We start from the raw sequence: 12,763 nt of genomic DNA, 5'->3' as shown, positions 1-12,763 counted from the left end.
GTAGCAGTAACAGCATCTTGATCACCTAAATGAATGAGACAGATTTGAGTGGAGCCTTGTGGTATCAGTGAGGACATCTTCATCACTCCTGAGCCCTTTTTCCTTCCAGTCAAAAACATGTTAAGAGGTTGAATCTAAACCTCACTTAAAGTCAATACTTGTTCCTTCTAAATCTGGACTAGGGCAGCCTGCTTGTCTTCTTTCCTCATCCAGAGATGTTCTAGTGCTTCATTTGCAACTATAGTAGCAAGATTTAAAGAGAGAAATATACCAAAACCACCAATTTAGTGGGTGAACTTTCTGGCTTGTTGTAATACTAGGAATGAGACTGGGCTGAGTGTTGTCTATGCTTCCTTTACTGGAATAAACGATATTCTCATAGAAAAGGTTGGTGACCATCGGGGGCCACACAATACTTATGAAGTAGGACGATTGTTGCATGTCCACATAGCCCCTCTACTTCAAGTGGTCTTTGGTTTTTTTATTTCAAGTATTAGTGTTTTGAGCAATCTTTAAAATGTCTAGGCAAGAGATGCATCTACCTCTTGCAGATATAACAAGAAGGAAAAAAGCAGCAGTCATTATCTGAGTCTCATAGCCTATATATTCAGCTCTTAGAAAGGAATGATAGGAGTTTCGGGCGTCCTCCCATGCTTCTCAGAGTGGGCCTGGTTGTGCGTGCTCCGCTTCTTGGCGTTTTTCGGCCAGCTTCCAAAGCCACCATGAGTACTGGCACCTTTGTCGTGTCACGGCCGCTCAATTACCGCAATGGGTCCTACGTGGAGCCAGCCAACTCTTCCGGCACCAAGAAGGTTTTCGAGCCAGCGACGGGACGAGTGATAGCGACTTTCACATGTTCAGGAGAAAAGGAAGTAAATTTGGCTGTTCAAAATGCAAAGAATGCCTTTAAAATATGGAGCAAATTTTGTGGCATGGAGTGTTACCGAATCCTTTTGGAGGCTGCCAGGATAATAAGGGAACGGAAGAAGGAAATTGCTACTGTGGAGAGCATCAACAATGGCAAGTCCATCTTTGAGGCCAGGTGGGATGTCGATACTTCGTGGCAGTGCCTGGAGTACTTTGCAGGCTTGGCTGCTTCATTGGCTGGTGAATATGTTGAGCTCTCCGATGGATCCTTTGGTTATACCAGAAGAGAACCACTTGGAGTATGTGTGGGTATAGGAACGTGGAACTACCCTTTTCAGATTGCCTGTTGGAAGTCTGCTCCAGCTTTAGCTTGTGGTAACGCCATGATCTTTAAACCATCTCCCTTCACTCCTGTTTGCATTATTGCTGGCTGAAATCTATATTCAGGCTGGTGTCCCTCCAGGGCTCTTCAATGTGGTGCAAGGAGGGTCTGTCACAGGCCAGCTTCTGTGCCAGTATCGTGATGTGGCCAAAGTCTCCTTCATGGGAAGTGTGCCTACCTGCTCAAAGGTCATGGAGATGGCAGCGAAAGGAATCAAACCTGTGACCTTGGAACTTGGAGGCAAATCTCCACTCATAATCTTCTCAGATTGTGATTTGCAGAATGCTGTGAAGGGGGCACTGATGGCCAATTTCCTCACACAGGGCGAGGGTTGCTGGAATGGCACAAGGGTATTTGTACAAAAGCAAATCCTTGATAAATTTACAGAAGAAGTGGTGAAGCTCACCCAAAAGATAAAAATTGGAGATCCCCTTCTGGAAGATACAAGGATGGGTCCCCTCATTAACCAGCCACATCTGGAGCGAGTCCTTGAGTTTGTTAAACTGGCAAGGGAGCAGGGTGCGAGAGTTTTATGTGGTGGAGATTTATATGTGCCTGAAGATCCCAAGTTAAAGGATGGATATTACATGACACCTTGTGTATTAACTAATTACAGAGATGACATGACTTGCGAGAAAGAAGAGATCTTTGGACCTGTTATGTCCATCTTATCATTTGACACTGAAGCCGAGGTTGTGGAAAGAGCCAATGATACCATTTTTGGACTAGCAGCTGGTGTCTTCACCAGGGATCTCCAGAGGGCTCATCGCGTGGTGGCTGAGCTTCAGGCTGGAGTGTGCTTCATTAACAACTACAATGTCAGTCCAGTCAAGTTGCCTTTTGGTGGATACAAAAAGTCAGGATTTGGCAGAGAAAATGGTCGTGTGACAATTGAATATTATTCACAACTGAAGACTGTGTGCGTGGAGATGGGCAATGTTGAGTCTACTTTCTGAGAGTCTGTGGGGAAATCTGTCCATGTGGCTGTGGGTGGACGTGGAGAATCACTGGCCATTTTTCCAGAAGCAGAACAATTAAATACAAAATTTCATTTTGTAATTTTTTTTAATACTATTTACAATCCAGAATATTTATCATTCAGGATAAGAGAATGGCTCAGGATTTCTCTCTTAATCACCTTTTTAAGTGAAAATGTGTGTAAGTGCCTTTTAGGTAATAATCAAGAAACTTTTGATTTCCCTCACAACAAACTTCTGTGACATCTTTAAAAGCTAGCGACGCCATTTCTGGAGACCAGGGAGAGAACTAGGATTATCCTTCTGTCCCAGATCTGACTCACCCACAGTAGTAATTCTGTAGCTCATTTTAAAAACAGTCCTTTGTAAGCTCTTGGTAGAATCAGTAGTCATAATTTTTGCTCACTGATGGTCCATGGAGAACCCCAGCAATGGCGACAGAGAGGTGACCAGGGTAATAGAAGAGGTCCCAGCCTGTACAAATGTTACTTGCTACAGGACCCCTTCCTCCTGAGCTGGGACACAGGGTATCTCCCCCTGACCATGAGGTCCAACTTGCCCTCTTAGGATAGCAGTTTCTTTTCAAATGTATATATTCTTTGTATGCTAATGTAATACACTGAAATAAAAATAAATCACATTTTGAGTAAAAAAAAAAAAAAGAAGAAAGGAATGATAATGGTGCATATGCACACAATGTCTCATTTAGACCAACATTTGATGGAAAAATTTACAAACTACCATTTCTCTCCAATGATCCAGAGGGACAATCTAACTCAAAAGCGCATAAAACTAATTAGGGACTGGGCCAACCAACAACAGCATTTGGCAAGAAGCCAAACGGGGAAAAAGAAACCGTTTCTTAAAAAAGCCTAGAGGACACAGTAGACCTGTCCCGTAGGATTTCGCAGGCTTTAATGCGTAGAAAAACCAACTCCTGCATCTTCTGCAGGAGACTGTTGTAGCCAACCATTAGGCTAACAGTCCAGTTCGTAACCACTGCACCACCAGAACTCCGGTCTACGCGCAATGGAAATAAAGGTACATTCTCAAACTAAACGTCAGTTTTCATGTGATCTTATAATTATTCTTTTACAAATATAGTAAGAGCTACTTTCTTGGATTTCCTTTATCCAGCAATAGTCCTAAGGGAGCTCTGGTGACGTTGTTCTGCGGAGGCTTTGCGGGAGAAAGTTGGGCTATCTTCCATGCGGTTTATAGCCCCTGAAGATCCTCTATAGAGTCAGCTCTGACACCAACCAAGGAAATGAGTTTGAGGGCTTTTTAAAAAAGACAATAATGCCGGCTAAAAATAGTCTGCCAAGTGTCCTTAGGCTGCTATTTGGAAATAAAGTCATTACAGGACTTTAAAAAATCCTACAAATCCAACAAAAAAACAATAAAAACAAAATAGGAAACTTGGAGCATTTGATTCCCCTGCTACGAAACCATGCGGAAAGGGCGGGAAAGAGAACTCTACGGGCAGATCAAAGTAAGAGAAAGAAAGAACTAAATGGCGAGCCAGGAAACTTTATCAACGACCCAGAGGGCACGGCGGCCCTGGGGCTTGGTCTCCTTGGAGCCGTCCAATGCCTCTGTCAATCAGCCCCTTCCACCGTTGCAATTGGCTCTAGCCTCCCTTGGCCTCTCTGAATCCCACCTCCTGGTTACTTGGGGTTTACTTCCCCAAAGTACACGGGCCCCACCTTGTGGATCAACCGCTCCTGCATTGAAAACGAATCTCCGCCCAGAGGAAGATATATTAGCGAATGAGAGCAGAACCGTAGATTCATTGGTTATACTGGGTATCGGTCACATACATTCCCGCCCACTTTTCCACTATATCTTTAAGTTATTGGGTTTTCTGGGTGCCAATCCGTTACTAGGGAAACGAAATCCTTACGGTTTCATACGCCCAAGCCCAAGCCAATCAAGAGCCACGCCTTCACTCTGAGTCAGTAACCAATTGTGGTTCGAAGAGCTCAGAGAGCGCATTCGGGATTGGCTGTCTGTTCGTCCGGCCTTGCCGGACAAGTTAGGCTGAGTCGTGGTTATATAGACCGGCGGCTGAGCACGCGTGTGTGCGGACGCAGTTGCGTTAGGGTATTTTGCCACCGCCCTGCTTTGGAGCAAAGCTTGTTCCTCTCCCGATCAGCCGCGCAGGTAAGCTGAAACGTGGCTGGGGCGGAGTCGCCCGAGGCCAAAGCTGAGCTGGGGCGGTTGTTAGCTGGAGAAGTCCGAGCCCCGACCACGCAAGGCGCGCCCACCCAGCCCAACGGCCGCAGGCGCGCGCAGTGGCTGTCTGCCTCCCCCACCCCCATCAGCTGGAGCGCGAGGCCGTGGCCGCCGCGTGCACGTGTCGCACCCAACGGCCACGCGGGGCGAAAGCGAGCTCTGGCCACCGCCCGGGCCGCAGGGCAATCGCGGAAGGCCGGGAGCCTCGCGCGGCCAGGAGGCAGTCAGCGAGCCGACTCGCTAGCTTTTCCCGCCGGCCCTCGCGCCCACCCCTTCTCCACCCACGCGCTTGCCAAGTATTTCCTCCCCGCCCCGAGGATATCAAATTTGGTCTGATTAGGAGAGCAGGGGGCGATCCCCCCAAGTAAGATCAATTTTTCCACCTTAATAGGGACCGTAGAGGGAGCAGCCAGTGCATGAAGAATTAGCCATAATAATGACTAAATATTGTTAAACAATTCTCCTGGGGCCTGACCCCGTGCTGAGTAATTTGTATGTATTTCGTTAATCCATCCAGCGACCTGATGAGATAGGTACAATTGTTTCCCTCGTTTTACAGCGGATTCTAGAGCACCGAGGTGGAGCGGCATGGCTAAAGGCATGCAGACGGTAAGAGAGGGAGGTATTTGAGCTCAGGCTGCCTGACTCCTAGTCCCTGAGCGGGCTTTATTTGCCTCCAGTGTCTGTGCGTTCCCAGGCCACCTTTGCCCCTGGGAGCACTGATCGTTGGGGAGAGGATCAACCTCGAAAGAGATCCAGCTGCCGAAAAAGACTGCGGCGGCATTCATTCGTACTTGCGGCCAGTGGTAGGCTTCCAGGGAGACGAGCCAGGGTGGCAGAGGACTGTAACAAAGGAAGAGGAGGCATTGAGCTTCCATTCTACCTGGATTGATAGTGAGTGGCTGATCGACATGCAGCCCTAACAGCTTTAAGGAAAAGCAGGGATTTTTTTTTTTTTTTAAGAAAAGTGAATAAATGCAAATGAACGTGGACTATGTTCCTCAATTAGATGTGAAACTCTTAGCGAGGTGATGGGAAATTTCTGCCAGCAGGAAGTCAAGCTCACATACGTAGATCTCGAGTCCTTTTTTTTTTTTTAAATCTGAGCAGACATTTGAGAAAAGACCTTTGAGAAGATAATCTTTAAATGAACTTGTGTAATTGAAGGAAATGAAGGCCTTGAGTGTCAGATCTCACCTGCAGAATATAGGTTAAAAATAAGAAGGATGGCTTCCAGATACAGGGTTAATTTGATCTATGTTGAGCTTATAAATTCTGGATAAATTGCAAGTGTTTGACGTGTGCTGGAAATCATGCCCTGATGGCAATTGAAATCTTAAGTGGTGGAAAACCTGACAACATTCAGTTATTTACTCTGCTAGGATATTGTGTAGGTTTTTTTAAAAACTTGCTGTAATAATCCTTGGCTTAATGAAATGATGTCCCTACGTTTTTGGTCTAGATCATTAATTTGCATCAGAAAAGTCTCAGAGACAGAACTGTCATGGAAGTTTTTAGTCCTCTTCTGAATTAGTTTTGAATTAAATTACTTTCAATGGTTTTATAATTTTTATCTTTTTTAGTATATTTATAGACAATTGCTCTTAAGGGTTTTTTTGTGGTATAAGGGAACACATAATGTACATTGTTAATACTTTGAAAAACTGGGGGAGTTTAATAATTATGTGTCCTTTTATCCCACACTCTAATTTTTTGTAACAGAAAGTAGCAATAAAGGATTTAACTAGTGCGTGGACAAGTTTTTACCTTTAGTTGTTGTTACCATAAATAACAATTCCTTTTGAAATCTTTTTGTTTGTTTAAAACTTAACAACTGGTTAATTGCATTTAGAGATGGAAGTACAGATTGAGCATTTGAAGATTTGAAGGGAGCAGTTGAAATGATCATATCTTGAGCACTTTGATGACCTACCAACACTTGAACAATCTCTTGAATCCAGTTAGTTTGTGTACCCTGCAGTTAGAAGTGACAAGTAGCTGCCTCTCTAGCAGTTTTCAGAGGCAGTTAGATTGCTCCTCTTTATCCCACAAGCATGTGATGGGTTCTGACTGCTCACTCTGGGTTGGCTGTGCAATTTACCAGCAAGCCACCTCAATTTGAGTATTAAGTCAGTTTTTCCTTCCAAGTATTTATTAAGATACTGGTTTTGGCCTCAGAAAAATTATCAGTTAGACAGGAATAACAAAATTAATATATATTAGTATCCCAAATGGTCTGTTGTGCATTATGCATACATTTATTAGTAACTAGTGAAATGAGAGAACATGAGATTAGAGCATCCCTACTTTCAGGTCAAGCTATTAGTGCTTTTTGTTGCTAAATGCTTTTAAATTGAAGCTCTTGTACCTTTTCCAGGTAGAAAAGTAGGTAGTTCTTTTGTTCTTCATTTAACTCAACTTGTTCCTATCTGATAGTCCTCTTTAGAAGACCTTCAGATTTTTTTGTAAAATTTATTAGTGACTTAATTTGCATTAGCTTTTGTAATTGATACTGTAGATCTTAAACTGTAACCTATTTTAAAGCTTAGAAGGTAAAAGTGAAGTTAGTTTTTGAGTTTTCATGTTTGGGAATTATTCGTCAGCTAGTTTTGATGGATGCAGAAATTTAATACAAAGCCTGAATTTGTGGCTTAAATAACACCACCACCTCCAGTTTAGTAAAGCTACCTGCTTCTTTCTGCTTTCTTAATAGTTTGGAATTAATTAACGGTGATTTAAAAACTACTTGGACATTTATAAGTGCGTTGTGTAGCATTTTTGTATTGTGCTGTAAGGCCACCTTAAATAAAACTGTTAATGACTTTTACAAAAGAAGACTGCTGCCAAATTAGGTACATCTTTTTTCTTTGGATAGTCATTTGTCAGCAGCTAGTGGGAAACCTTTTGTAGTACAATACTGTCCTTCCAGCTCTGAATTTAAATTTAGATTCTGTAGTTCTGATCTCACTTGTAGTCACTTACCCCTCTGGCATTTACAGGAAGCTTGTATTTTCAAATATTCCTTTAAAATCTGCCTTTTATAAATTACCCTTAGACACGTGCTTGGCATTCGTTGTGAAAGACTGAATTGCAGAGTTGGGTATAAGGTAAAGAGGTAGGATTCTGCAGAAGACGAATCAAGAGTAGCTTTATGAAGCAGAATGTAATTTTAAAAACACTCCAAGCTATGGCCTAGTAAATACGAGTCTTTGGCTTTGTTAACTACCATCCAGTCTGCCTCCATCCCTGTGCACATCAGAATCTTTTGTCTGTTGAGGTCCATAGTGTTTTCACTGGCTAGTATTCAGAAGTAGATCACCAGATCCTTTTTTCAAGTCCTAGTCCAGAAACTCCTGAAACATACTCATCATCATGGGAACAGGCAAACCACCACTGCAGACATCGATGAGAAGCATTGGCTGAGAAGAGAACCTAGATAATTCTGCATGTTAGGTGAGAATTCTGTCACTGACTAGCCATTGCCAGTCTAAGAATTTTAGATTGCTTTAGTTCTGGTAGCTTAGTGGTAAGGAATTAACACTGCCAATGCAAAGATGCAAAAATCCACCAGCTGTTCCACTGGAGAGAGATGGGTATTCTATTCTCTTCCTGTGCAATTTACTAGCTCTGAAAACCTGTTGGAGGAGCTGTGAGTTGGTTCTGACTTTAGGGTACACAACAACACGAATGGTTGAGGGAGCTCTGGTGGCTTTGTGGTAGAGTTGGACTGCATACTGAGACACACCAGTTTAAATCACCAGTTGCTCTGCAGGAGAAAGATGGACAGTCTGCTCCCATGTGATTTATTGCTTCTGAAAGCCTACTGGAGCTGAGTTGACTCTTGAAAGTACATAATAACATAAATGATAGATTTGTACATGCTGTCATGCTATTATACTGCTTGTCTCTTTTGGCTGTGTGTTAAAGATCATTCTGTGTAAGAAATCTTGGAGCACATTTATGCCTTGCAGGAATATAATGGTGGGCACTGTCAATTCCGTTGACTAATAAGAGAACAGTCAGTGCAACCAGAATTTTCCTGGGAGGCAAGGATGGAGAAACTTAGTCTCACGTACTTTGGACATGTTGCTAGGAGAGACTATGCCATGAAAAAGGACATCATTCTAGAAAATGTGGCAGGTAAGCAAAAGAGGAAAACCCTTAATGAGATGGATTGGCAAAGCAACTGCCACAAAGAGCTCAACAGTGCCCTTGATGGAGATGATGAGGACAGCACAAGATAGAACAGGGTTCAGAACTGTTGTTCATAAGGTTGCTGTGAGTTTTACTCGATTCAGCAGCACGTAACAATCGGTGTGACTCCTGTGGTCTAGTCCATAGGAAGCTGTGCTGCTCAAACCTAAAGGTAGCTCCTTTCTGGTAGTTCATCTCTGCTGGTGACCCTTGAGGATTAGAGCCTCAGAAAATCCGAAGGGTCAGCCATGAGTCACTTCTGACTTGATGGCAGTGTGTTCATGCAGCTCTTGGCATATTTTCAAATATCTTAACTGTTGTCTCGTCTTTACTGAGAGCTGAAGCTCTGAAAGCTTATGTGATTTGCTTGAGACCACATAAATGATAAGGACAAGACTAGATCTTAGGTTTCATCTTTGTTAAAAATTTTGAGGGACCAATCAAATGACCTTTTCTAGGCTGTCCAAGCCATATGTGTTGTACCTAGTAGTCTAGACACAGGTGTGCCACCTAATTACCTTACTAGGAAAAAAAATCAGCTTTGAAAGAGCCTACCTCTTCTATTTTTCTTTGTGTCTGTATGCCTGCAGGCTTCACTTTTACACCCTTTGTGAATACTCCCTTGTTTGTTTTCTGGAATATAGTAACCTTTGTCTGATAGTAGGATCTGATAATAGTAAGTTTTTATGCTTTTACGAATTTGATAGATGAGGCAATAGAAGAAATACTAAAGTACCTTTTACATTTCATTACAAAAATTCTTTTATTATAAAGATTACTGGATTATCAAAGAAATCCTAATAATTTAAAAGAAATGACATCAGACTAGTGTTAAATTACAAATAATACACTGGTAAACAATGAAGTTTCCAATTCCTAAATGTTTTTCTTTTAAAATTAATTTTCACTTTCATAAGTTAATACTACCATAGAAGGCTCATACCCTTTACTCACTTTCTCTAATGTTAATATCATACATAATCATGGTACAGTTTTCAAAACTGAGGAAATACTATTAACTAAATGATAGACCTTAAATTTTCTCTTCTTCTTTAGTACTCAGATTCACTTTGAGTTGCAGTTTATATTTAGTCTTCTTGCTTGGTCTTCTCTAATCTGTGTGGCAAATAGCCCTAAACCTTGGTCTGTCCTTTGTCAATCTCATTGTCTCCCACACACTTACTCTCCATACCCCAGACACTGAATGGATCCATCTCATTGAGGGTCTTCTTCTTCTGTGCTGTCCCTTCACTCTCTCAAGCATGATTCCCCTCTCCAAGGACTGGTCTCTCCTTGCAACACGCCCAAAGTATATCAGAAGCTTCAGAATCCTTGCCTCCAAGGAGCATTCTGGCTTCACCCTCTCCAGGACAAACCTGTTTGTTCTCCTAGCAGTCCATGGTATATTCAACACTCCTCACCAGCCCCACAGGTCAAAGGCATCAGTTCTCTATCATCTCTAGTCACATCCAGCTCTCTGATGCATAGCACGCAATTGCAAAGACTATAGCCTGGATCAGGCACATCTTAGTTACCAGCCTGACATTATTGTTCTTCAGTACTCTTGGAGGGATCCCTCACAGCTGACTTTACCAGTGCAGTTTGTCTCTTGATTGGGGAACCAAGCAAACGAAAGCTGTTAACAATCTCAATCTCTTCACCATCTATCATGATGTTGCCAGTTGGTCCAGTGGTGATAATCTTTGTTTTCTTGATGTTGAGCTTCAATCCATATTGAAGGCTGCAGTCCTTGACCTTCTGCAGCAAGTGCTTCACATCCTCCTGTTTTAGCAAGCAGGGTTGTGTCATGTGCATAATGCAGGTTGTTGATTCACCGATCCTGATGCCACATTCCTCCTTGTACTGATTTCTTGTACAGCCCACTGTCTTGGATGATCTGTTCTGCATACAGATTGAAAACATATTTCAATTTCTGCATACAGATTGACATTAGGTATTTGTATAGTGCCTATTTGAGTTGTCTGATTAAACGGAAGTTACTGATTTTTGGAAAGAATGACACAGAAGTGATTGGCTTTTATTATAACATACCAGGGTTATGTACATTGTTCATTGCCATCCAATTATACTGACTCATAGCTGACTTCCCAGTAGGTTTTCAGAGGATATAAATCATACAGGAGGGTGGATTTGCTTTTGGGATGGCAGCAGAACTCCTTAACAGTGGACTACTAGTGTTCCCTTTATGTGTAGTACTAGTGAATGATGAAGTTATGTTCTCGTATTTGGGTATGTTGCTAGGAGAGGCTATTTCTTGGGAAGGGTCATTGTGCTTGGAAAGATGGAGGGTCAGCAAAAGAGGAAGGACCCCCACGAGATTGATAGTGACTGCAGCCATGGGATCAGGTGTCAGATAATGGTGACTGTTTTGTTGTTCATAGGGTCTCTGAATTGTACTCTACTTGATGGTGCCTAACAACATAACAGTTGAATTTAGAGCTCTGGTGTCCTAGTAGTAAGGAATTGCATTGAGGAACCCAGAGGTAGGTGGTTTGAACTTATTTTTCCAAGGGCGAAAGACAGGCATCTCCTTGTGTGTGATTTACAGCCTCTGAAAACCTACTGGGGGGGGGGGAGGTCAACTATAAGTAAATTCCAACTCAACAGCACATAACAGTTGAATTAAATGATAACTTAATGTCTCCTTAGATTAGTATTTTTCCTCATTTTTTTAGTGACTAGTAAATAAGCATAACGTGTTATCTGTGAACTTGGAAGAGGAGTTAGATGGATACTTTATGAACAAAATTTAAAATGATCCTTGTAAATACACATTTTGAGAGAGTTTTGAAACTCAGTAGATATTCTTATAGCTGTTATTACTGTGGTCTAATAATTATTTCTCTCATTCCTTCTACATGATTTGGTATTTTCTAAGTATTTGTTTCTGTGACGTGTCTATTAATAATGTTTTCTGAATTGTAGTCCAATATTGTCTCTATGTTGTTGGTCCGGTTTGGGATCCTCTGTCCTTTGGACATGCTGCTTTTTAAATTTTTCTTAAAGTCATTTCTTTATTTTTTGAATTACCAGATGCTCTCCAGGTTTATTTTGTATTTTTGCTTGCCCTAGGCTTCAAACTGGCCAGTATTCCAAAGAGCTGTTGGAATAATTTTGGTGCGAGGTAACAGGTGGTAAATGTCAAGAGCTTGGAAAGTACATAGTTTACTGGCTCATATTTAGTCTGTTCTGACTTGGGCTTCTTTATCTCTTAACAGGGATGGTACACACAAACACAAACTCCTGGAGTGTATTTTTTCTTAAAAGATTTTTTAGATTTTCTGTTAGATTTATAAAAAATGAAGTAATTAGGTGAGCTCTGGTGGCCTAGTGGCAAGAAGCTGCACTGCAATCCAATAGGTGCAGGGTTCGAATCCACCAGATGCTCTGCTGGAGAGGGAGGAACAATCTCCTCCTGTACCAGTCAGATCTGATTTGATGGTACACAAAAAAATAATAATAAAAAAAAATGAAATAATTAATGTTCTCAGAAATGGCAGTTAATATCTTTCTTTCAGAGTTTGATTCCTTTGTGTTCCGAGACAAACCTTTATCTTTACTAATCTGCATTATTCTAAACTACTGTATTGTTTACAGTAATTATTTTTATGAAAACTACTTTATTGCAACCAGCTGCTCTGCAGAAGGCTGGGCAGTCTCCTCCCATACAATTGACTTTCTCTGAAAACCCATTGGAGGGTCTGCTTTGGGTCAGTTCTGACTTGCTGTTACTCATTAACAACTTTATTGTTGTGTTCAAAAGTAATTATTTTTATGAAAACTGCTTTATTGCAATATAATAGATATTCAGTAAACGTACACTTCAGGTACCTAATCCGACATGCAAAGGCATTGGATTGTGTGGGTCACAACAAACTGTGGCTAACTTTGAGAAGAATAGGAATCCCGAAACCTATCCTTGGACCAAAAGGTAGTCCTCAGAACAGAGGAAGGAAACACTGCATGATTCAAAATCGGGACAGGTATATGCCAGGGGTGCATCCTATCTCCCTCCATTTTTAATCTATATGCAGAACAAATCATCCGGAAGGCTGGGCTCCAAGGAGGAATGTGGCATCAGGATTGG

The 12,763-nt window shown here is 41.9% G+C and overlaps 1 protein-coding gene and 1 pseudogene across 1 annotated transcript in view; both read left to right on the top strand.

Moving 5' to 3' along the window:
- Positions 1-650: 650 nt before the first annotated feature.
- LOC102847494 lies at positions 651-2,205 on the top strand (annotated as a pseudogene).
- Positions 2,206-4,274: 2,069 nt separating this feature from the next.
- The window catches only part of G3BP1 (GTPase activating protein (SH3 domain) binding protein 1), a 44,750-nt gene continuing 36,261 nt past the window's right edge, over positions 4,275-12,763 (top strand). Inside the window, exon 1 of the mRNA XM_006893679.1 lies at positions 4,275-4,389. The gene's annotated coding sequence lies outside the window, so the exon portion shown is untranslated. The remainder of the gene's footprint in view (positions 4,390-12,763) is intronic.

Source organism: Elephantulus edwardii, unplaced genomic scaffold (genome assembly GCF_000299155.1).
Source record: "Elephantulus edwardii isolate Elephantulus edwardi_28Jun2011 unplaced genomic scaffold, EleEdw1.0 scaffold00130, whole genome shotgun sequence".
NCBI lineage: Eukaryota > Metazoa > Chordata > Mammalia > Macroscelidea > Macroscelididae > Elephantulus > Elephantulus edwardii.
This window is presented reverse-complemented; position numbering and strand designations above follow the sequence as displayed.